The sequence below is a fragment of the Grampus griseus genome (genome assembly GCF_964374135.1).
Source record: "Grampus griseus genome assembly, chromosome: 6".
NCBI lineage: Eukaryota > Metazoa > Chordata > Mammalia > Artiodactyla > Delphinidae > Grampus > Grampus griseus.
The window spans coordinates 67,941,300-67,966,471 of NC_139000.1; the positions used below are offsets into that span (position 1 = coordinate 67,941,300).

Below are 25,172 nucleotides of genomic sequence, written 5' to 3' on the forward strand. Positions count from 1 at the left end.
GATTCCTAGAAGAGGAATTTCTAGGTTTAATAGCAGAGTTGAGCCTTGATCTGTTCCCAAAGCACATGCCCTTTTCAAGATGCGTCTCCAGTTACCCACTGTTCCTCTAACCTTTTCTGTAACTAGAAGCTACCTTAGGAAGCATGGCCCCCTGTGTACATATGCACATATTGGATGATGGGCATGACCTCTCCGCACCCTTCGTTCCTAAGCAGGCTCAAGAGGTCCTGAGCTATGCATTATTAAGCTCTTCCAAGAAGATCCAGATGTTATCTTTTCTGTGTCTTCCTTCATGATGGTTTTTTTTTTTCTTTTTTTTTTTTTCTTCATGATGTTTTTCAGGAGACATGTACTACTCTGTTACAGGCCAATGATAAAAGAATCCTAGTAACAAATGTTAACATACAAATGGTAGGTTCCATCCAAGTGAAGACCTGAGGTATAAATGAAGATTTCACAGATATTACAAATACAGACAGGTGGTAAAAGAATTAAATCAAATCATCACACAGCAATAATAGCAAAGCCCTGTTGTCACACTGAGCAGTTATGTTACATGAATTCTGTCTTTGTTCTTGGCAACTTTAACAGTTCATGAACATTAAGTATAGTAGCAAGTATGCAGTGAAGATATTTCTTAAGATCCTATTTTTTCATTCTTTAATATTGTTTTTGGGTTTCTTCATGGATCCTGATGCCCACATGCCACCTGCCTGGATGTTAGTTGGAGCCCTGAATTCTTACCAGGTCTGTATGGACTTGACTCTTTTATGAACAGTGGGTTGGTGACTGTCAGAATCTGGAGGTGGCATGCAAGCACGCTCAGATACCTCACTCCATTTCTCACAGCCTCTGATTATGTCCCCGAGTAGATGTAGGCAGTAATTCTGTGGAAGGGAACAAACCACAGGGGGCTCATTCCTGTGATGTGGGGAGAGTCTGCCTTTCAGGGCTGCTCTGCAGATAGGTTAAAGAAGTGGATTTCTAGAGAATGCAGTTTCAAAGTAATTAATGGTTTGAGTTCTTTAGAGAATTATAGGCATGTGCCTCAGACTTCAGAGCAGGAGGTACCCAGTTTCCTATCTGTTACTTAATAACAGAGACATTGCTGCTATCAAAAAGGCAGCGTTCTGAAATGTCCCTATTAATATAGCCCAAGGAAGAATGATGTTTTATTCCACGGTACACGGAACAGTGAAGCATTTAAAGGCTAATCACTGCCCAGCCACAATAATCTGTGCATTTCTTCATTCACTTATTCATCAGTTATTTATTGAGTGCCACACTGTGCCAGGCACCGTGCTGGGTGGAGACATCAAGATAAATAAAACGCGCATACACCTCCCCATGTATCAGTTAGCTCTGGCTCTGTAACAAACACACCAAAACACAGTGGCTTAAAACAAAAACTACATATTTAGTTTACACGGCTCTGGGTCAACCATTTGGGCCGGGTTCAGCTGGCCAGTTCTTCTGGTCTTCTCTGAATTTACTCAGGGTCTGTGGCCAGCTGCGGGGTCAGTCAGGGCTGGCTGGTCTGGGGGTTCTCAGCTAGGATGGCTCGTCTCTTCTCCACATGCCTCATCCTCCCGCCATCTGGCCTGGACTTACTCACGTAGGGTCTAGGCAGATGACAAGAGAATGAGGGGAAGCCTGCTGGGTCTCTTGAGGATTAAGCTTTGAACAGACATAATGTCCTTTTAGTTATTCTGTTGGTCAAATCAGAACAAATCGACTTACAAGGCCAGGGAAAGGTGAATACCTCTGGATAGTCATGGCCAAGAGACTTGGCAACAGACCGGGGAATAATGATGGTTAATTTTTGCAGAGTCCATCTCACTGTCCTTTATAGTCTGTGGTCAGAGGGACAGGAAATTGTGATATGTGCTACTAAGAAATTGTTTCTTTCTCTTCCTCTCTTTCCCTCCATCTCTAAGTAACATTTTTACATTCTACATCAGGGAAATCTAGTCACTCCAGTTAGAACACTTCAACGAGTCAAAGGTCTGGCACAGATCTGCTATTATATGTTAAAAAGCAGAAATGTTACAAGGCAGTTGGAGCGATCCATGAACCTCATGACCACCAAGCTGTTGGTCATATCACGCACTCGATTCTATGATAGCATGTCTGCCTTTTAAATATATTATCACCGTACAAACTGTGCCTGGGTTTTGTTGAAACACACTGTATCGCTGCACACACACATATTTCTTCAACTAGACGCAGAAAATCATCTTGTTAAAATGCACGGTGTGAAACCAATGAAAATAAAGCCACAGCCAAATCCGTAGCCATAAAATAGGATCTTTTAACCGAGGACCTTTTTTTAAAATTCCATCAGCGAGTAAACACCTGTCAAAGTATGCAAGCTCAGCGCCAACACCAGATGCATCTAATTAAATCAATTTCCAGCTCTTGCTGTCCGAGAACAGCTGTGTGTAAAGCACGTTTCCCCCGCTCCTTCCCACCACTGTGAAATCACTGAGGGGGGCAGACAAAGCCCCAGGTGAGTGGGTCTCAAACTTGTGTGCATGAGAATCACCTGGATAGGGGTGGTGTGGGGCATAATTCTTGTTAAAACTGATGTTTTTTTTACTCTACCCTTTCCCCTCGATCTTGGTAATTCTCCCAGGAAATCTGCACACAGGTGGTCAGGATCACCCTTTCAGGATCACTGCCTTTATCTTAGAGCAGTTTTCCTTCCAGGAACTTTAAAAAAATGAATTAGGACCTCATACTTCGTCTCTCTATGTCAGGCCGATAGTACCAAGTCTCTGCCAATCTAGTTTTCTCACTAAACTTTCTGGAGACCTTGAGATATGAACAGCACTAACTCACTAACCAGAGACCAAAATGCCTTTCAATGAATCCAATTTGCTGCAAAGGGGAGAGAATGCAGCTGTGACTTGTGGATGGGCACCTAGGGCTGTTGTTTGAATTTCCTCTAAAACTGTAGATCTGTACAGTCTACGAGTACAAAGGGAATCTGGGGCCACTTAGTTAAACTCCATTTTGTGGATACAGAAACTGAAGTCAAGTGTCTTCTCTAAAAGTAGCAGAGATGGGGCTAAAACCCAGGTCTTCCCATTCTCTAAAGTTAGTTTTCTTAAAAAATGTGGAGTCTGCAGTGCTCTGTCTACTGAGAGTCCTTTGGGTGCATGTTCTCTCGTGAGGCAGCCGGCAGAGTGGGGGAGAAAGGACACCCCAAGAGTGTTCTTGGTGCCCCTTTCCGACAGAACTGGAGTCAGGTGACCTGAGGCCTCGTGATTCTCCAGCCCCCGTCCGCGTGTGGGATGCAGCAGCGTGGAGTGTGTGTGTGTGGGAACTTCACGCTGAGTGTGTGCTGAGGTGCTGTGGGGTGTCGCCTGCCACGGCCCCCAGCCTTCTTCTGTTCTGGGTTCTGAGAGGAGACAAGACAGGCCTCCCTGCGAGAGTTTCACACCGGCTTAGAGTCTGCCCCGTGCTGACTACGCTGCCGCTTTCCCCGTTTTTCCCCCACGGCAGACATCACTAATCCAGTATGACAGTTCTTCCAGCAGAGCCAAAACCTGGTTTCAGCATCTTCCTCCAGTTAGCTCCGTGGGCAGCCACTTCAGATCATCCAGTCAGCGGGAGAGAGGAGACTAGTTTGCAATCCTGCTTCTGAGTGATTTTGTCTAGAAGTAATTCTAAAATCGACATCCAGGGAATAGGGCTGACAAGACCTTGGGGAGGGAGGGAAGGCAGAGTCAGAGCTATGGAACACTGCGGCTATGGCTCAGGGCTGGGTTCCCCCCCAGCAGCCCAGGTGTTACATGCTGACCTCTACATGGGCATCCCTTCCCACTGAATCTCCTCTGGTCCAGTGTGTGTGTGTAACAAAGACCCAAGACAACCAGCTGGACCTGAGGGTTCAGTTTGCAGCCATAGAACACAGTGATCCCACTGACGGGGATCAAACTGATGTCCTTGACCTTCCTGGTGTGATTCTCAACCAAACAAGCTACCTTGTGACCAACAGAGAGAAAAAAGTCTTGTGACTCAAAGTGTAGTCCAAGGACCAACATGTTGGCCTCCCTGGGAAATTGTTAAACCCACCTCCTAGAGAAATGGAAATAAAAAAATAAACAAATGGGACCTAATGAAACTTCAAAGCTTTTGCACAGCAAAGGAAACCATAAACAAGATGAAAAGACAACTCTCAGAATGGGAGAAGATATTTGCAAATGAAGCAACTGACAAAGGATTAATCTCCAAAATATACAAGCAGCCTATGCAGCTCGATATCAAAAAAACAAACAACCCAATCCAAAAATGGGAGAAGACCTAAACAGACCTTTCTCCAGAGAAGATATACAGATTGCCAACAAACACATGAGAGAATGCTCAACATCACTAATCATTAGAGAAATGCAAATCAAAACTACAATGAGGTATCACCTCACACCAGTTAAAATGGCCATCATCAAAAATTCTACAAACAATAAATGCTGGAGAGGGTGTGGAGAAAAGGGAACCCTCTTGCACTGCTGGTGGGAATGTGAATTGGTACAGCCACTATGGAGAACAGTATGGAGGTTCCTTAAAAAGCTACAAATAGAACTACCATATGACCCAGCAATCCCACTACTGGGCATATACCCTGAGAAAACCATAATTCAAAAAGAGTCATGTACCACAATGTTCATTGCAGCACTATTTACAATAGCCAGGACATGGAAGCAACGTAAGTGTCCACAGACAGATGAATGGATAAAGAAGATGTGGCACATATATACAATGGAATATTACTCAGCCATAGAAAGAAATGGAGTTATCTGTAGTGAGGTGGATGGACCTAGAGTCTGTCACACAGAGTGAAATAAGTCAGAAAGAGAAAAATGCCATATGCTAACACATATATATGGAATCTAAAAAAAAAAGGTTCCGACGAACCTAGGGACAGTACAGGAATAAAGACTCAGACATAGAGAATGGACTTGAGGACACGGGGAGGGGGAAGGGTAAGCTGGGACAAAGTGAGAGAGTGGCATGGACTTATACATACTACCAAATGTAAAATAGCTAGCTAGTGGGAAGCAGCCGCATAGCACAGGGAGATCAGCTGGGTGCTTTGTGACCACCTAAAGGGGTGGGATAGGGAGGGTGGGAGGGAGATGCAAGAGGGAGGAGATATGGGGATATATGTATATGTATAGCTGATTCACTTTGTTATACAGCAGAAACTAACACAACACTGTAAAGCAATTATACTCCAATAAAGATGTTAAAAAAAAAAAGTCGAATCTCAGGCCTCATTCCCAGACCTACTGAAATAGCAATTCAAACCTTAACATATTTTAACAAATCATACAGGTGACGTATATGCTTGAGAGTTTGAGAGGCCTTGGCTTAGAAAGTCACTATGACTTCAAACTGATTAGTATTTGAAGTGTGCTGGACTACTTGGCGGATGTCATCAAGACAGGCCCTGTCTTCAGAGGTAGCTCAGCACGTGCAAAGGCATCGGGCAGAACACGGACTGGATTTGTGACCCATGTTGTTCTAGAAAGAAAACCCTGTTCTTGTTTTGTGCAGCCTTTTTACTTCTTCCCCCATCTTCTGTTCATTCTTTCATCCTTTCATGTTGCTTCACCCTGCATGGGCCCTGATATCCAACTTTTGTTGGATATCAAAAGTCCTCTTGGTCTCAGGCCCTCCACTCTCTGTCCTCATTGTCTGCTTCTCCACCATCTCCCTGCAGGCTCAGAGTTTTGACTGAGGCCCTAGTTTTGCAGAAAATACCGATATGGCTTGCCTTCAGCTGTGGTTGATTTGTTTTCTGCATTCAAAAGGGCCCAGGCTTAGGCAATTCAAAAGGCAAATAATGAGGTTTGGAGTAGAAGTGCACAGTGGATCCTGTTTGCTGGCAAGAAGAGGCACAGTCTTGTTCAATTGGTCCCTTCATTGGGGGTCTTTCACCTGTTCTGAAATCTATGGAAGAGCCCCATGGGCTGGGATTCCCATCTCAGTGGGCACTGAATGGCCAAGTGACAGAAGCCAATGATGCTAACCGAGTGACACGCCCTATAATCTTTTCTCTGCATAGGGATTGTTACTCTAGCCTACCACCTTGGAGGACTGCTTTGCCCAGCATTGAGTAATGGCTAGATCACTGTTATTCATGCTAAATTCACTGCTATGGGTCAGACTCTAGGGTGTAACAACTTGACTATGTCCTCTCGACATTTAGAAGAACAGTGATTAGAAGAAACAAGACAGGGAGTCTAAAGTCTGTCAAGAGAAGAAAAGATTAACTGTTGAAACGGTCCCATTCGCCTTCGCTGTCCCCATTCAGTCCATTGGCTGGCAGACCTACAGCTGCCATGCCTGGCTCCTGCTGGCTGCCAACATTTAGGGAAGGCAGGCATCCTTAAATCTGAGTAACTGAGTCTGTGGATGTATTTCCTTAGACACTGTTAAGAAGAATCTGTCACCATTTCCACTGAGAAAAGATTAATGAGAAATATGATTAATTGCTAGTTGTACCAACGCTCTTGTGTTTTTTTCCCCTGAGGATTATTTTGGTTGAAGCTTTCCACTATGGCATTTTTATACAAAACTGAATGATCGACTGTCCCCTGTGCAACAGATTAGCCACTAACCACATGTGGCTATTGACATTTAAACGGAAGAAATAAAAGATTTACTTCTCAGCTGCACCATCCACATTTCAAATGCTCACTAGCCACAGTGGCTACTGATAAAGGACATTTTCATCATCACAGAAAGTGTTTTAGACACTGCTGACAGTGACTCAGTAGAATTTAGAAGAACATGGGTTTCTGAGTCTGATGGGCCTGGTTTCTTCTGCGCACACATTATACCTCACTTCTCTGTGAGAAGTCACAGGTAAATAAGACACCTACATTTCAAATGATTGACTATGCTTTATAGCTCGGTGGTTCTCAAATGTCAGTGAGCATCAGGACCACCTGGAGAAGTTGCTAGAACACAGCTTGCTGGGTCTCAACACCAGTTCTGAGAACGTGATTTTAAGTTTCCAGGTGCTGCCCCTGCTGCCTTATGCAGCTGCTCTTGAATTGTGGAAGCCAGAACACCTTGATCGACAAAGATTAAACCATGGGTGTCCTTGGCTTATACCGAGGGGGTCCACAGGCACATTCTTGAGGGTGTGAGCGTTCTTTATAACCTTGGAACAAGTGTGATTTCACTCTCAAAATAAAAAGATTAATCAACACCTATTCAGGATCACTGATGACCATCTGAAAACCAACAGCAGCCTGCGATTTTAGTGCCTGAGTTTGCATGTGTGTTTATGATCACATGATCACCAAACGATTTCCAGAACTGGTAACATTGAATTTTGATGTAGTATTTCTTAAACTGGGTTCTGTAGAGGTCACTGAACATATATGCAGGAGTCCCAGATTCCCTGTGTTTGAGAAACAGTGACCTGGGGAATGGGGGGAGGGGAGGGGTGGACCCAGCAAGGGCAAGGTCTTATCAGCACTTTTTCAGGGGAAGAGCATGTGGCCTTTTGATTGGAAAGATTTTCTGTTTAGGACTTCCCCTCACCTTGAAGGACATTTAGCATTGCTGGGCCTTGCCCATTAAATAGCAGGGGTGCTCCAGAGTCACAGGACAACCCCAAACCATTTGTACATGTTTAAAAATCCCTCTGTGGGCAACAGTACAGCCTGCTTCTGGGTGAGCAAACCCATAGGCCATCAGCTTTGCCCTTAGCTGGGCCTCTGCTCTTTCTGGCGATACTGTGGCTGCAGCTGGGCCCCGGGGCCGCCCCAGCCTCTGCTTCTCTCTTTTGTCACTCCCAGGCTTCTTGGCTGGGAACTGAGATACTGTGTACTATACAGTGTACGGCCCATCTTCAGGACACTTCGGTGGGGTCACCTTCAGTCTACCGTTTGGCCGGTAGAGGGCAGCAGCACCCAGAACTTCCCGCTTGCTTTGCTTATTGCTATCATGGGAGGCGGTAGTCAGCCTAGCACCTCTGTTCCCTCCATCCCTCTTCCCACCTTGCCCTTCTTTTTGGGGGGTCTCATCTAGAAAAGATCTTCTCAATGTTCCCCCCATGGCCCTGGCACCCGGTGGCCAGGAAGGAGGCCTGGCAGCAGCAGTGGTGTTCGCTGGACCCCACGAGCTCTTTCCGACGCTTGGAGGCGGCGGTCCTCTCCCCACGGCCTGGCGCCCGGCGGTGCTTAGCCAGGGCGGGAGGCTGGGAAGCCAGGGCGGGAGGCTGGGAAGCCGGCCGCTGCCCTCCTCACCGGCTTTGATCTGAAATTCTCTCTCTTGCTTTCTTGCCTCCCCTCCATCACCACCCCGCCCCCGCCCCCGCCCCCGCCCCCGCTCCCACCATGCTTCATTCCCAGAAAGAATCTGAGTCAGTCTCTTGTCATTAGATTAGTTTCTGCCAGACGTCAAAGCAGCTGACAGGGAGATGGTGACCCCTCTGCTCCCACTCCAACAGAAAAGGAGAAGGAACTGGAGTGGACAAGGGTCTCCTTCGGCGACTCAAGGGCCCTTCCCCGGTCTCCGGTAGAAATAGGAAGAAGATAAAAGCAAGAGTCCCACTTAACTACCCGTTAGCATAGGTCAGAATCTTTAGATTTTGCGTTGCTTTAGAACAAGAATATTTCCCCTTCTCTCGAGAAACACCCTTTGGCTTAGGCCTGCCTCTTTCTAGAAGTTCCCATTTTCCCGTTTTCTCTGACGCTCTCTTTCTTGCCCGCGCTCAAGCATACTCGCTCTTTCCTGGGCCGTGACTCGCATGCGCGGGCTTCAATTAACCTTCTTTCTGTGAAACAAGCAGCACCTGTCCTATCATCAGTGGCTCCTGAGAACGCTCTCTCCTAGGGCTCACAGAGGCTGAACTTCTCTCTGACCCTCCCGGGGGGTCACCCTGCGTCGGTGGCAGGGGCGCATGCAGTTAAGGACTCTCCTGCTGTAACCCACTCATGCCGGTGACCAAAAGTCCTCCAGTGAGCTCTCGGTCCTTGAGGAAAGGACAAAAGGTGTGATACATCTTAGATCCAAGACCTGGGACAGAACAGCGCATTTCAGAAAGCACTCATCATCCAGGATGCTAAAGTGGGTTCCGGACGGTCCTGGGGGCACCTGGACTTCCTTGGTTGGAGGTAAGTCAGTCTGCAGCGGCCCCAGGGAAACATATTAGCATCAGAGCCAGGGGGCCAGAGCAGAAGTGGCCTGGCCTTGAGAGTACAGAGAGCTGATTGCTAAAATTTGTGTCGGGCATGATATCCAGGTAGGGGTACGGGAAACATGCAGGAGGGGAAGGAGGCTGACTGATGTCGGGCAGCCCAGCCTCCCTGGTGATAGCCTTTTCCTGCTCAGTTTTGCTTTTCTTGCCCCTTCCTACCTCAGGCACCCCCTGCTTCCACTTCACGTCCATCAAAACTTTCCTCCTTTCACACTGAGGCGCAAGTGACTGATAAGAGCAGAGACTGGTGGTGCCTAAGAGCTTTCTCCCAGCCGCCCTTTCAAGATATTGTTTATAATGGAAGACTGCAAAGACGTAGAAACAGAATAGTATCGTGAACCCCCATGTAGCCATCATCCAGCCTCAACAACTATCAGCGCGTTGCCACTCTGGGTTCTTTTATAGCCCCGAACTCCTCACTCCCAGCTTCAGGGTGAAACAAAGCCAAGGCGCCATTTCTTTTCAGTATGTGCAGAGGGCTTTCTTAAGCCCGATCAACCATGTCGTGTGCTGGTGAAGAAGCTCTGGTGGCATGAGGTCCAGGTTGCTTGGTGGGTTGGACAAGGCTCCCCTGCAGTCTGCTACCGCCCACCTTTTCAGCTTCCGTCTCTCCACTCTCCAGCAGACCCTACCCTTCCAGCCGTACTGAACATTGTTCCCCCAAATGCCACGTGTTTTCGTTTATCACTTGGTGTAAGGGTTTCCTCATCAGACTTCTCATCCCCCACCTGCAGTCAGGAGTCATGTTTTCTCCGAAGATTTCCCTGAACCCTCAGATGGACTTAAAACACTGTCCTGTGGGCTCAGCTGACATCAAGACACTTATTTATAGCACAGATTTATCAAGTGGGGCATATTGCTTACTATAAGATAGGCACTGTTGTAGGGGTGTTCCAAAAAAAATTAGCTGATTTAACCCGCATAAAACAATTCTCATGAGGTCATAGATGGAACAAGTGAGGCACACAGAGGTTTAGGTCACTGAGCTGGTAACTGGCAGAGCTGAGATTCAAACCCAGGCCGTCTGGCTTCTTAACCACCCTCTAGGCTGCTTATTCCAGTACAAGTCCTGATTGGTGACGTGTTTATCTTCCTCTGCAGACTACAAAGTCTTTAAGAAGAGGGGCTGGAACTTAGTCTCCTCCAGGCCCCCAGTGCTAACGCCTGTATCTGGCACGTTGTAGGTCCTGACAACCCATGATTGAATGCATGAATAAATACAAGGTCATTTGTAGAAACTTCCAGGCATGGACTCTTCCTAGAGCCAGTTACAATTTCTACAGGGATCAGGGCCTTAGGCGAAGCAGGATTCTCAATCTTTTTTCCATACCGCACTGCTGCAGCTTATGTAGAGCTTGCTACAGCTCTTGCCTGGGAGCGTACACGTTGGCCAGGTTGGAGAGGGCAGCCGGAGGTGGGGTCAGGTTTTAAAAAGCCCCCGGGAATTTCTGACATGCCCTTTGGGTGCCACCTCTTTGTTGAGAATCCCTGAGCTGGAGAGACAAGGCACTAAGATGAAATTCTAGACAATAGTCCGGGGATGGAGGGGGAATCTGAGGATGTTGGGGACAGGGTCTTCCCCTTACTGCCCAGACTCTCCTAACGGCCATCCCTGAATCAGGCCAATGGGAATGAATAGCATTACTCTCCTTGTGGAAAACACTTTTCCTTTTTCCCTTAAGTTCAGTGGAACTGCTATGGGGATGGATTGTGCATTTGAGTGAGCTCCTGAGAGGAGACAGGAAAGCTAGAATGTTTACAACCTTCCCTGACCTGATTCCATTTCAGGGACATGGGTCGTTAGCTGCTGGCAGCAGTCAGAGCTGTATGCATACTTTCCAACAGCTTTGTGATCGAATTTGGGCATAACTTGACTTTTTGTCCCTGAGGTGATTGTTATTATTTACTGGAAATTCCATTTTAAAATCCCAGCAGCAAAAGCCTTTCTTTTCTTCCTACACAATTCTCATTAGTTAGAAGTTGCTATTACTCACTGTCTGGCTATAACCTAACGAATGACCTAACTTAAGCCTTTTAAACTAGATGTCTTCTTATCGTAGTTCTCTAGCTACTCTGGCTTGTGAACAGCAAACCCTCCACCCTGCAACGCTGTGCGTCATGGTTGGGTATATAAGACACCCATGGCAACACGTGAAACACCTCAGATGCTTTTTGGCTATTACAGCAAAGACTATACACAAAACAAAAACCAGACCCTAATATACAGTTCTACAGCTTAGTAGTGTGACCTCAGGAAAGTAACACTGCTGATTTAGTCTTCATTTCCTCATTTATAGATTAGGCTAAAACACGGCAATTCGATTTTCTCTTGCACGTCACCGGGACTGATTGGTAGTGGCTGCCAGTAATGCTCAGCTGAGAAAGTAAAGTGGGGGATGGTTCTGTGACTGATTATTGATATCTGCTGTGGGTGAGGCAGCCTGAGTGGCATAATTTACCAAGTGTTGCCAGTACTGGTTTGGCAATGTCTTAGGTATATCCCTGCAGAAATATACAGAATATATTTAATGTATGAGCTGGCCCTAGAGGCAAGATTGACCAGGAGAAGTTTAGTATTTCAGTGTGTTATTTGTAGGTATATCACCAAAGCCTCCAAAAGTTGTGGGAATCCTGGGTGCACCTCAAAAGGTTTCATGTCCTGGATGAGCCTGACACCTAGATTGAAATGGAATCTGTCTTTGTATGCTGTTTCTTTTTTTTTTGCGGTATGTGGGCCTCTCACTGTTCTGGCCTCTCCCGTTGCGGAGCACAGGCTCCGGACGCACAGGCTCAGCGGCCATGGCTCACAGGCCCAGCCGCTCTGCGGCATGTGGGATCTTCCCAGACCGGGGCACGAACCCGTGTCCCCTGTATCGGCAGGCGGACTCTCAACCACTGTGCCACCAGGGAAGCCCTGTGTGCTGTTTCTAACCAGGCTAGGCTTTTAGATACCAGGGTCACCTGGCGCATTCCTGGATGAGGGTAGGTGGGGGACTGGGACCAGTGGCATCCCAGGAAGAGGTGGGATGTGTGTAGTGTTAGCGTACTGAGACAAACAGTTAGGATTCCTATAATCTTTAAGCTTACAAAATATACTGACATCTCAATAAGGGACCGACTTAAAATATTTTCTGAATCTTAGGGAGGTTCTATAACTTGTTCAAGATCACAGAAGGTGGGCAGAAGGGAGTTAACATATACTAAAAGCCCACTATAAGCCAGGCACGTTACGGCATAATGACTCACTCTTTCCAATAACTTATGGCGGGAGTGGGGTATGCTGGGGAGTAATGCAGTTGTAGCATTTCATACACAAGGAACTGGTGTGCAGAGTCATTGAGTAACATGCACACAGCTGCACAGGAAGAGGTGGACCAAGGTCAGTCTTTCCAACAGTTCTGGATTCTGATCATAGCACACTTTCTATCAGGACTTTTGTGTGTAATTGTCAATGCATTTGGACCCCAGTATCTTGGGATCTGTGAAAACTAGGGAGTAGTTTTATTTTTATTTTTGGAAACATTAATTATACAGATGTTTGTAAGCCAATTGCTAACATAAATGGTTGTGAGGGGAATTTTTTTTTCTTGTAATTTTTTTATTTTTACAAATTATACCGTGATAAAACAATGAAAATTGCTTATTTGAAATATCTTCCTTTAACATTTTATAAGTTAATCAAACGGATACTACAATAGATTGTTGTTTAAATAAGGGAGCGCAAATGATTTTAGTATTACAAAACTTTAAGCTGAGGCTACACTCAACAAAAAGTTTAGAAAATGGTATTACAAAAGTGAGTAGTAAAAAAAAAAACCCAACCAAGACCAAACCCAAGCAGGGCCGCTGTGCTGTAGGAAATCAGGTGTTTTCACTGCCATAAATCTTCACTGTGGCCAAACTTACAAACCAGTCCTCTGGGGAATTCCCTGGCGGTCCAGTGCTCAGGACTCGGAACTTTCACTGTCAAGGGCGTGTGTGGTTCAATCCCTGGTTGGGGAACTAAGATTCTTCAAGCTGCACGGCCAGCAAAAAACACCCCCAAACCCCCCAAATCCCAAAACAACCCTGCCTAACCCGCCCCCCCCAAAAGTGTATATATGTCCATGCCTCTCTCTCGCTTTGTCACAGCTTACCCTTCCCCCTCCCCATATCTTCAAGTCCATTCTCTAGTAGGTCTGTGTCTTTATTCCTGTCTTACCCCTAGGTTCTTCATGACATTTTTTTCCTTAAATTCCATATATATGTATTAGCATACGGTATTTGTCTTTCTCTTTCTGACTTACTTCACTCTGTATGACAGAATCTAGGTCTATCTACCTCATTACAAATAGCTCAATTTCGTTTCTTTTTATGGCTGAGTAATATTCCATTGTATATATGTGCCACATCTTCTTTATCCATTCATCCGATGATGGACACTTAGGTTGTTTCCATCTCCGGGCTATTGTAAATAGAGCTGCAATGAACATTTTGGTACATGACTCTTTTTGAATTATGGTTTTCTCAGGGTATGTGCCCAGTAGTGGGATTGCTGGGTCATATGGTAGTTCTATTTGTAGTTTTTTAAGGAACCTCCATACTGTTCTCCATAGTGGCTGTACCAATTCACATTCCCACCAGCAGTGCAAGAGGGTTCCCTTTTCTCCACACCCTCTCCAGCATTTATTGTTTCTAGATTTTTTAATGATGGCCATTCTGACTGGTGTGAGATGATATCTCATTGTAGTTTTGATTTGCATTTCTCTAATGATTAATGATGTTGAGCATTCTTTCATGGGTTTGTTGGCAGTCTGTGTATCTTCTTTGGAGAAATGTCTATTTAAGTCTTCTGCCCATTTTTGGATTGGGTTGTTTGTTTTTTTGTTATTGAGCTGCATGAGCTGCTTGTAAATTTTGGAGCTTAATCCTTTGTCAGTTGCTTCATTTGCAACTATTTTCTCCCATTCTGAGGGTTGTCTTTTGGTCTTGTTTATGGTTTCCTTTGCTGTGCAAAAGCTTTGAAGTTTCATTAGGTCCCATTTATTTTTGTTTTTATTTCCATTTCTCTAGGAGGTGGGTCAAAAAGGATCTTGCCATGATTTATGTCATAGAGTGTTCTGCCTATGTTTTCCTCTAAGAGTTTGATAGTTTCTGGCTTTACATTTAGGTCTTTAATCCATTTTGAGCTTATTTTTGTGTATGGTGTTAGGGAGAAGAGACAGAATTTGACTCAGAGCCTGAGTGTTATGATTCCTTTTGGCTCCAGTAGAATCATTGTGGTAGTATGTAGAAACCATGTGTCATGTTCTGGGTTAATTCTCTAAATGATAAATAATGGTATCGTGACTCCGCCTACATCATCTTATCCTACTAGAGATGCTCCATAGTGAGGTGACTTTTCAAAGCCTGGGAAGACGTTATAGAAATACAGATAATAAAGTAAAGCAAATTCCTAGTAGTAATACTTTGGTATGATTTAGGAATAAGTTTTATAATCCTTGGGATATTTTGTGTGTATTTGTATTTCAAGGTGTTTGAAATAAATCTGGCTTACTAGATAATCTGATTATAATTTGAAATGTGTAATTATACTAGACTCATTGATTTTAAAGGTGTAGACTTTTATTAAGATTGTAAATGGCACTTAAGTGTTTTGGATAGCCTGGTTTATTATATTTTATTTAAGTCTGATATATTAGATTAATAGGAATTGCTTAAGTGCATAGGAAGATTTTGCTTTTTAGGTTTGTAAGACTGTCAGGGTTTTGGAGTGTTTGAGAGAATCGGGTATGTTAAATGTGTAAAATTTAAAAAGTTCCTGAGGGAATTAAATTCGTAAATTGGGTTCATTAGAATTTACTCTTTTAAAGTTATCAGTTAATTGAGTGTAATCAAAGAAAAAACTGACTCTGAATTCTTATTTTTATCAGAAAGTAATAGGTTGATACGAGACTTCGAAATTGAATTTAAAGGCTTAGAGAACACTAGGCTTTTGAATTTACAACTTTCAATATATTTAACTAATTAAAAGCAAATTGTTAGAGTAGTCCTTTCAGTGCGCAAGGTTCCCTCAGGCATTGGAAAGCTCAAATGACATTAGTAAGCACTCCGTAAATGGTTATAATCAACAGTAACTACTTCTTGCCCTCTGTTCCTTTGAGCCCTTGCAGTGAAACTTCCACAACTGTGTGTCAATTTCTTGCGATCCTGAGGGTCCCGATTAGCTGAAGGCAAGGATTATTCCAAAACCAAAACACTTTTTTCTTTTTAAGAGCCCAGTTTTTTAATTTGATCATTTCTTGTGTTTGAAGTACTCCTCCATGACATCCTTGGCCTGAGACTCTTTGCCATAGCCCTTAACCACCACGCAGCTGCAACCACTTGAGGGGGTTTTCCCTCTCCATCAGTTTTACAGAGGCCTACCCATTCCCCCAGTTTCTTGATGTCATCAACCTTAATCAGGTTGACCTGGTGCTCCGCACAAAGGGCTTCCACCAACTTGACATGTATAGGCTCCTCACAGTTGGACGCGAGCACACAAAGATGGGCTTTGGCAGCTTCCCGAATTCCACGTGCTAGGCCATCGTGGAGGAGGGCGGTCTTCAGCAGCTCTTGCAGAGCAGGATGAACGTCCATCACACCTCCAGCAGCAATGCCTTCCTCGGCCATGGCGGCAGGGACTCCGAGGTGGCAGGGAAAGAGCAAAACCACACTTCTTTTGAGTCAATAATTTTATTACTATTACTTTTCACACCGAGGAGACTTAGTTACATAAAGTGAGATATTCTATGAGTTGATTACCAGTAGTAGAAGCACAAAGGTGTGGAAAGTGTAACATGAACACAGTGAAGAAACGCCCTTTATCAGAGTGAAGTCCATGTGACAGAAACACATTACTCCAAACAGACTATGTACAAATAAATACAGCTTTCCATCTATGTACAGACATATTCACAGAGAATAAACTGACGCAAAATCTCCATACATCTCTTCCTCCAGCGAAAATTGATCACAATAAACAGAACACACGGGAAATGACAAAAGTAACTTGGAGGTGCATCAACTGGATCCTTGTAGGGGTATAGAGGTTAAAATGCTTCTTGAAAATGGAGGCAAACAGAGGAAGCATGAGATGACATCTATCCCTAAAAAGATCCTTTACAAAAATGGCATTCTGATATTTGTAAGGTAACCTGTCCAAAAGACAGTTTACGAGTTCTAGGGCAATGCCTATGTTGGGGTCGGTGTCGACAACGTGGTCTCTGTTTTAACACTATGCAAAGAACAACAGTATAAGTTATCTTTGCTTTAGTGCTAGCAGCCACTTCATTAAACCAGGAAGGTAGTTTTTGCTACTCTTTGATGGCACTTTTGAGACTGCAGATTGCTTGGAGACGGAAGCTGTTGCTTCTGGAGTTTTTTCAAACTGGAGCAGAAGAAAAACATCCAGGCTAGGTGCAGGGCACAAAACTTCATGTGCAGGGTTCAACAGGATTATATCCCCACAGAGTTTCCCTCATCCAGATGGAGAGTCTCTGCCCTTTGGAGAGACGCTTCAGACCACAAAACAGCCCCCAACAGAAACATCACTGGCTCTGGATCCAGACAATCTTTCTTTAGGGCAAATGGCCAATTAAACCTAAAATTGATGGGGTTGGTCAATTTCACACACATATTTACTCTATAGAGATAATTTAGGTACCCAGGTGGTAGATATTTCTAGGCTATTAAGTGCCTTTTAGTCATTCTTTTAGCTTTTACTCAAATCATGTAAAAAATTGTGATGAAGTGAAACGAAGTTTCTAGTTGTGGGGACATCTGTGTGTACATGCGTGTAAGCAGTCTGTGATACTGGGCCAGAAATTATGTAGTTTAGCAGAAAAGGGGAAAAAAATCCAATGCATTATGAAGTCTCCTGTTTTATATGCTTTCTTCCCAAGGAAGGTTTATAATTTAGGTGTAATAAATTATTGATAAACTGTATCTCTCTATTTGCCACTTTTATAAGGGAACTTCTTAGACCCATCTTATATTTACATAAAAACTCAAACTTTAAATTTTCCGGGTACATATATGCTAATTATCCATTTCACTGTCTATATTGCTTTACATAACAAATGGATTCCTGAAAAACAGTAAATCTGTAACTTAAAAAAGGAAATACTTTCACTGTAGTATCAGAACTTGCTATTTAAAGGACCTTGCTATTTAACAAGCTATTTTGAAAGTGAAGAATGCTTTTGTGAAATGAACAATTTCTTTGATTTTCAGTTTTATTAAAGTACACATCTAAAATTTATCAGATTAGGATTGTCTAGAACAATAATTGTATGCCTTAAAAAACAGAACAGATAAACTCTAATTTACAACAAACAATACAAAACAGGAATGACTCATGGACTGCTTATCGATTGACTATATTCAGAAGCCCTGAATATATGTATTATTGGTATTTTATGGCTTTAATTAAGACAGTTGTCTCTTATGAAGTATTGATACTATAAAGTGCAATATTAAAAAATTAAAAAACCTAAAAGGCATCCATTGTCCTTCAGTTTTAGCCTGATGAGAAGAATCGGAGATTTGTTTAATTAAATGGCAAAGAATTTTTTACCCTTAATTCCTGCATGTAATTTCATCCTTAAAATTATTTTATTTGGGGATTCAGACTTCATTCATTCGTTCCTTTTTTTTTCTCTTTTTTTGATGACATGATTTAAAAAATTAGTATTCTCTTTTGGTTAGTTGAATGCTTTTCGAGAACTGTCAGTCCCAAGGACTTAGTTACTTCCAGATCCATTGTAAAGGAATATGCAACCCAATAAGTGAGAATGTAGGAGCAAATTTGCAGCCTTTTGGTGAACTGTACCCCATTTTCCTGGGCCACGACACCAATCAACAATCTTACAATTCCCAGCCAACCCACCACACAAGGAAGTAAATGCACTGCAATACTGGGTGATGAGAGGTGGTCCAACCATTTCCCCCATTTCCTATTTAGAGCGAAAATATAGATTCTTTTTGGTAAATCAGTGCAGGTAAGTGCAGGTCCAGAGTTCCTGAATGATCTCCAGTGGTGTCTCTCCCATTCTGAGTACTTGTTGAGTGTGGGATTATGACCATAGAAACGAAGTCCGTGAGCTTCACCTCACCAGGGCCTCAAGACAATGCCGCATCAGTGTTCAGACTTTTCACCGGAGGATAAATGCCTGTTAGTACTTGTTGAGTCGAGGCCTACTGGTGCTTTTAAGGCATTTCTGTGACTCTCTTGTAGTTGTGAATTCTGTTCCCATTTTAGTATCAATTAGGAGGGAGTCCCTCCCCCCACCCCCCAAGAAGTAGTCAATTACACAAAACGTAAGTTGTTAGGCCCACGGGGCTAGCATTTTTCTATCTTCACCTTAATGCAGAGATGGAGAAAAGGCTCATTAGACTTGCCAAGTACAAGTAAAGTGGAGAGGCTGGTGGTGAGAAGCAGGAAGGGGGAGTAAGCACTGGGCCCAACCTAGACTTGAAAACTGGAAGTGGGGTTAGAAAGAAACAAACTGAGACTCAGTAAGGCCCAAGGGAGAGGGGCTCATGGTAGGTAAGAACATCCATCCAAATGCACTGGGCGAGCTGAGAAATGCACTTGCTTCACCTGAATGTCTTGGAGAAAGATATAGAAGTCACAGGGCACACAAGGTTAATGTGAATTAGCAATGAAGTGTGACTTTCTAAAAGGTAAGGGGCACAGAGGAGTGCAGAAGCAGGGGGTAAACACTGGGTCTGAGGCTGTCATTCCTCCCTATTCAGACCTTATACTTGTGCCATGAGTAGTCAAAAGGTTCCATGATTTCAGAGCAACATAAAGCATTTTAAAAGGCTAAGTAAAGAAAAACTTTAAAATTATTGAGGGTTAGAGAGAAAGACTCAGAAATAAAAATCTGAAGATAATATTTGATGCAAATAGATAAAGGGTCACATAGTGGTGACTCCCAGCTCTGTCAGGGGTAATCAGTGAAGAGTGCCCAGATGCAACTCTTTTCTGCCGAACAGAAAAAAAAAAAAAGGTGAATTCACCACCTTGAGGGGCTGGGGTGAATCTGGAGGAAGACTTTTCTGACACGGATGGTTGTTAATGTTAATAGCTGACAGACCTGGGTTACACCAGGAACATCTATGCTAGGATTTCTTTCCTGCAAAGGGATTGTCTTTTGGATCAGGGTGATAGGTTGAACAAGCGCTCTTAACAGAACTAAACCTTTGGTAAACTCAATGCCAATTCCATGGCACTCTTTCACACTTAGGTCTTTATCAGTTTTTTAAAAAAATTCTTTATGGTTTTCCAGTCTGCCAACCAGTCATTTGGTGGAAGGGCTTTGGCTTAGATAATTTGGTGTTCCATAGTGTCCCCACTATTTGTTTGCTAATTTGAACAGAGTTGTCTATCCAGTCATAATTAGAGGCTCCTTTTTCTCTCTAAAAAACTGGCTGACTTGTGGATTCCTGGGCCCTTTGTAGCTTACTCTCACTTTGTTTAAACAAAACTGCCACTAAAGACCATGATGGAAATCAGGTGGTGCTGGGCAAGGCCGATGCCCTGTGCAGTGAGGAAGGTGGGCGAAGCAGCAGTGAGCACACTGGGGGGCATCTAGGTGGAAAGCACGTGTGACTTCCATAACAAACATGAGTGCACCCGTGTTTTCTACAGACACCTAAAGGCTCCTGGTGATTTCTGTGCTGCAGCCCATGCCTTTTTTTAAAAAAGATATTTGGTTGTATCAGGTCTCGGTTGGGGCAGGCAGGGTCCTTAGTTGTGGCATGTGAACTTTTAGTTGCAGCGTGCATGTGGGATCTAGTTCCCTGGCCAGGGGTCCGAACCCAGGCCCCCTGCATTGGGAGTACAGAGTCTTAACCACTGTACCACCAGGGAAGTCCTGCCTGTGCCTTTTCGAAGCTTCCAGTAAAGTGAAAAAAAAGAGCGTAATCTCACAATGAGTAGTGGAGTTCAGCTGGCTCTGAGTGTGCCCTTCTTGCTTTTCTTGTTTGCTAGATATTTCAGTGAATAGGAAGCTGTGAGATTAAAAAACGAAACACAAAGCTAGAGAGGCAAGGAGCTAACCTTAAATAGCTAGTGGAGTGGAGGCCCTTACCTTTCTTCCCAATGTCTTCTTGAGAGGGGAACATATTTTTTATCTGGGACTCTATATAGGCTTTTGTAATTGGGTAAAAAAGCCTGAAATTTGTAATTATTTAAAACTACATAGGGATATATATCAATGTGATATTTGCTTTCTTGGGAATCCTGGTAAAAGTAAGTTAATTTCCCCTTTCTTCCTTTTCCTTATTCTTTATTTTTTCACTAACTTTCTCTTCAAGACAAGCCCTCACCTACTAATTGAAGACAGTCTTGCTGAGGGAGGTACAGGAGTTCAGCATGTGTCTTTTAAAAATATTAAGCCAGGTGGTTATGTAAGATCTGGCTTAGCAAGAATGAGCACTAGCTTCTATAACAAGCTTTCAGGAGACAGTTGATTTTTCCAGAAATCATCCTGAGAACAGTTTCCCTTTATTTCTTCTGGAACAGAGCTGTAACAATCCAATTAATTAGTACTAGTCACTTAATTATTGGAGTAGCAATCTGTCCAGGTGCAAGGAAGCATGGCATGCTCATAATCTTGTGTGTGTGTGTGTGTGTGTGTGTGTGTGTGTGTGTGTGTGTGTGCGCGTGCCTGCGTGCGTGCGCGTTGTTGGTAGATGTAGGGAAGAAAGCATATTGAAGTTTTCTGACATGCTTGGATTCAGACCCACGTGTTATTCCAACCCAGCAATTTCGGCAGAGCAGTTAACATTAGTCCCATCTTTTCCAGCTGTCTGTCTGGCCAGCAGCTCTATCTGTTGTCACATCCCTGGTCAGCTTTCTGTTAAGGTGGTCTTGGGTGGAGGGCTTCCCTTGATAGCTCATCCTTGTCACAGAGGAGTTTAAGAGCTATGAGCATTGGTGGGGAGTTTGCCAACTCTCTCCCTGCCCAGCAGTGATGTACATTAATATCATCAAATGTCTCATCAGCAAAGCAGCTGTGTTTTGCTGAAAGGCCTCCAAACACCTGATTCACGTCTTCCCTAGAAAATAAATTATAATGGCCCCTGTCAGCTGACACCTGTGAGAAGCCTTACAAAGCATTTTCCCCAAATACGAAACAGTCCCTGCCTGTTTTTATAATCTTCTGGGCAAGGCTTTAGGAAGTTCTGCTGCGTCAGCCAAACTGATAAGCAACCCTCCCCCTTAGTCCGTGTACGATACTGTGTTTTCCTGACCTGCCGCTGCCTGGCTCAGCTTAGGCCCGGGAAGCTGCATGCAAACCCTCTCATCTCCAGCTTCAGTTCTTGAGGGTCTAGGCAGGTTCAGAGGGCAGCTGAACTCGGCGTGGGCATTCCCAGAGGCAATTGAGAAGGGTCTATTTGGCTATTCTCAGCATGAACCAAGTCGTTCTCCCGTCCTGAGGCTGCCTAGGGTGAGAGGGGAGGTGACAGCAAGTAAGACCTGCTTGGTTTGCTGCAGGGAAAGGGAACCATTTGCATACAGCTCATTTATTTATTTATTTATTTATTGCGCTACGCGGGCCTCTTACTGCCGTGGCCTCTCCCCTTGCGGAGCACAGGCTCCGGACGCGCAGGCTCAGCGGCCATGGCTCACGGGCCCAGCTGCTCCGCGGCATGTGGGATCTTCCCGGACCGGGGCACGAACCTGTGTCCCCTGCATCGGCAGGCGGACTCTCAACCACTGTGCCACCAGGGAAGCCCCAGCTCATTTATTTTAGATTGAACAGTAAGAGGTTGGCGCTTGAATTTTTGATATTTTTACCGTTCCAGAAAAACAGTATCTGTAGTCTAAATTTTTTTCCCCTGTACTTTTCTACTGTGCATTCTTTGCCTCTACGTCACCATTAGGGATATGGCTGGCCATTTAAATATACAGGGAGGGTTCATGTGTGTGTGTGTTTGTATGTACTTGTGCACAAAACAAACCTTATGAGATCAGGAGGAAATGTTCCCTTTGGTTGTTGGTGTGAATGTTTTTCCTTTCCTTTCACTAAGGCAAACTTTGGTGCTCCCTGCTTTTGAATCCTGGATGTAATTGGGTCAGAGGGTGATGATGTAAGTGGTATTGTGTATATATATATATAGATTTGGTATGAAGATATATATTTATATATGTATTTACACAGGCACTAGAGATGAACTACTCAGAAAACCGTGTTGTGGAAAGTTCTTTCTTATAATTATGTTAATGATTTGAATGCTTTTAAAGATCCGCTGTTGCATCCTATACACTTCTGTCTGGGTTTACCCAAGCCCAACACATAACCTCACAGACAACTTATAGGGGGCAAGCAGGGGCAGGGAGGTGCTTGCATACTGGCCAGTGAGCCAACACTGCACACCCTTGAGGTGGGAACTGGGCTGAGAAACAGCATCTTCTCAAATGCAACTTTTCATGACTGACAACACTCCCTAGGAAGGGAGCTCCCAGGCAAGTCAAATGCCCTGTGGCTGCCTGGATGAGTCTTCACCGTGAGCTGGGAATGAATGGGAAAGAGTGAGGAGGCAGGGTGAGTGTGGGGAAGGGCTGGAATAAGAACAGGCTTGCACTGGATCTCCCTCCTCCTTTCTGGTTTTATATAGTCAATCTGCAATTGAGTCAGAGTCACCTACTCAAACTTTCTTCCACACAACCAACCAGTCCATCATACACATTCCTGCCATAAACAACTCTGCTCCCCTTCAAGTAATGCACAGGGAAAACCATCAGGGTTTTTAACTCAATGTTCACTTACTCCTTCTCTTTCACTCAGAGGAACTAACACGAATTCTTGCTTCAACACAAAATCCTGCCCTTGATGAAGGAGACGTGGGTCTCTCTCACACAACTGAACACCCGACTTTGCACAGTTGGAGAGACTGGGAAGCTGGCCTCCTGGGTGGCAGCCATCTTGGCTTCCTGCTTTCCCATTGGGCCTCCACTCAGAAGAGCAATGATGGGGGCACTGCCTGTGACTGCCATGCTCTGTGGAGTGGGCTGAGGTTTTGTGGAAGGAATGCTGAGCTTGATCTTTATCTTTATTCAGTTGTGAGTTCTGCATCCTGTCTCCCTGCGTTAGGAGGGTCGTGCTCACCGCAAAATCATAGCAGCATCAGTGACACAACAGACTGGAGAGAAGCCATGGTGTGTGCCAACTTAGATGCAGGAAGGCTACAGAATAATGCCCCATCCTCTATTTACTTTTTCAACTGATTATAAGGAAGCATGATTTGGGGAAATGAAAAACTCTGCATGTTTTTCAGTAAGTTAGTCCACCTAATCTTTTTTCTCTGTCGGTTTTATTTTCTTTTGACGTAGACCTGAGAAATCATACAAAATGTCAAATAGAACTGGGGAGCACTGAATGAATGAAATGAAGATGTCCCTTGAATGCTCTGAAAATCAGATCCTTGAAGTGACTGGCTTGAAGCCAGTGTAAAGAAGCTGTTGAGTGTAGTCTGCAGTGTACTCTGTGAGCTACAAAGAGTCCCAGATGCGGTCTTGATGGCAGGAGAGACACCCATGGTCCATGGGCTTTAACCAGATCCTGGTCCTGGCACCACTAGACACAGGAACCAGAAACCTTCCTAGTTAACAAACGCCTTTCCAAACATCTTGAAGCTGCCTTAATCCAAGCAGTATTGATCAGAGTCATTCTAGTTCTATTGGTTGGAGGAACAATGATTTCTTCCTTCAGCCACTGAAGCCCTTTATGACCACACTGGAAGATGCATTAAAGAACCACGTCCTTGGGGGGCAAGTCCTGCTGAGCGCCTCTGCTGGATGGTATTTCTTAGTACATATCCAGGCTTTCTTGGCAGGCATTTTGATTCCCTTCGCATCAAAATACGTCTGAATGACAATCACAACGAAACTTGCCCCCCTTCTTTTGATGATAATGGGACATGCATTGCAACAGTATAGGTTCAGTTTATATAGTCTTGCTGTCCTAGAAGTGCACTAATTTGCTTTGCAATCATATTTTCTACTTGCATGCTGGGGCAATATATAACCCCCCCTCCCCCAAACCCAGCCCTGGTCACCTCCCCCTTGCCCCAAACCAGTATCCACCCAGCCTGGGTTTTACCTCTGAATGTCCCAATAACCCTGTGGGTTTCAGAGAGTGTACCCCAGTTGGGGTGGAGAGACGGTCTTCCTGGTTTGGCTTGTGGGAATATTTTGGAGGGCTCATTTCAGGGCCCCTACAGGACCTCTCCACCCAGCCCTCCCTCGTGCAACCTATTTTCCTAAAATATCCACCGTACCAGGCAGAATCCCAGTATGTTCAAGGTAGGCTGAAGGTCACAGCAATGATTCTCTTAGCTCACCTCTTGCACTTAAGAGGTAAAGCTCAGACTGAAGGTTGATGCCCCTCTTCAAATAGGTAATAGAAATATACTAGAGCTATCCCTGAAAAGATGCAGTTGTATTTATATATATATATATGATTACATATATATATATATTTATAATTTTTCTTTCTTTGTATTTGTATACAGGTATGTACTACTCTATAGGTGTGGAAGGAGAGGTATAATACAGGAACAGGCAGGGGTGTGTGCATGTGCATCTATACATAATATATATTTTTTATATGTATATATATCATCTCTGTCATTCTTTGCATCATGACAATGACCAGGGAGGAATACCTGTGAGCAGTGCAGGGAGGGAAGCCCCAAATGCTGGGATCTCTTTGTCTCTTGCATGGAGCCACTGCAGGAGGCAAGGGTGGGAGCAGCCCAAGAAATGAGTGGGCCCAGCGCGAAGCCACCCCCTTATCAAAGCCACCAAGGAGGAACACTTGAAATGCCCAGGGCTGTGTGCCAGCAGAGGTCAAGGAGCCTACAACCCTGAGCGGGGAGGGACAGTCCATTTTGTTGGCTCAAGATATGGCTTTTCCTG

General features: G+C 44.3%; 1 pseudogene across 1 annotated transcript; it reads right to left on the reverse strand.

Annotated features, from left to right (window-relative positions):
• Positions 1-15,494: 15,494 nt before the first annotated feature.
• On the reverse strand, positions 15,495-15,871 carry LOC309824551 (small ribosomal subunit protein eS12-like; annotated as a pseudogene). The gene has a single exon. The product of its transcript is annotated as a small ribosomal subunit protein eS12-like (transcript).
• Positions 15,872-25,172: the final 9,301 nt, after the last annotated feature.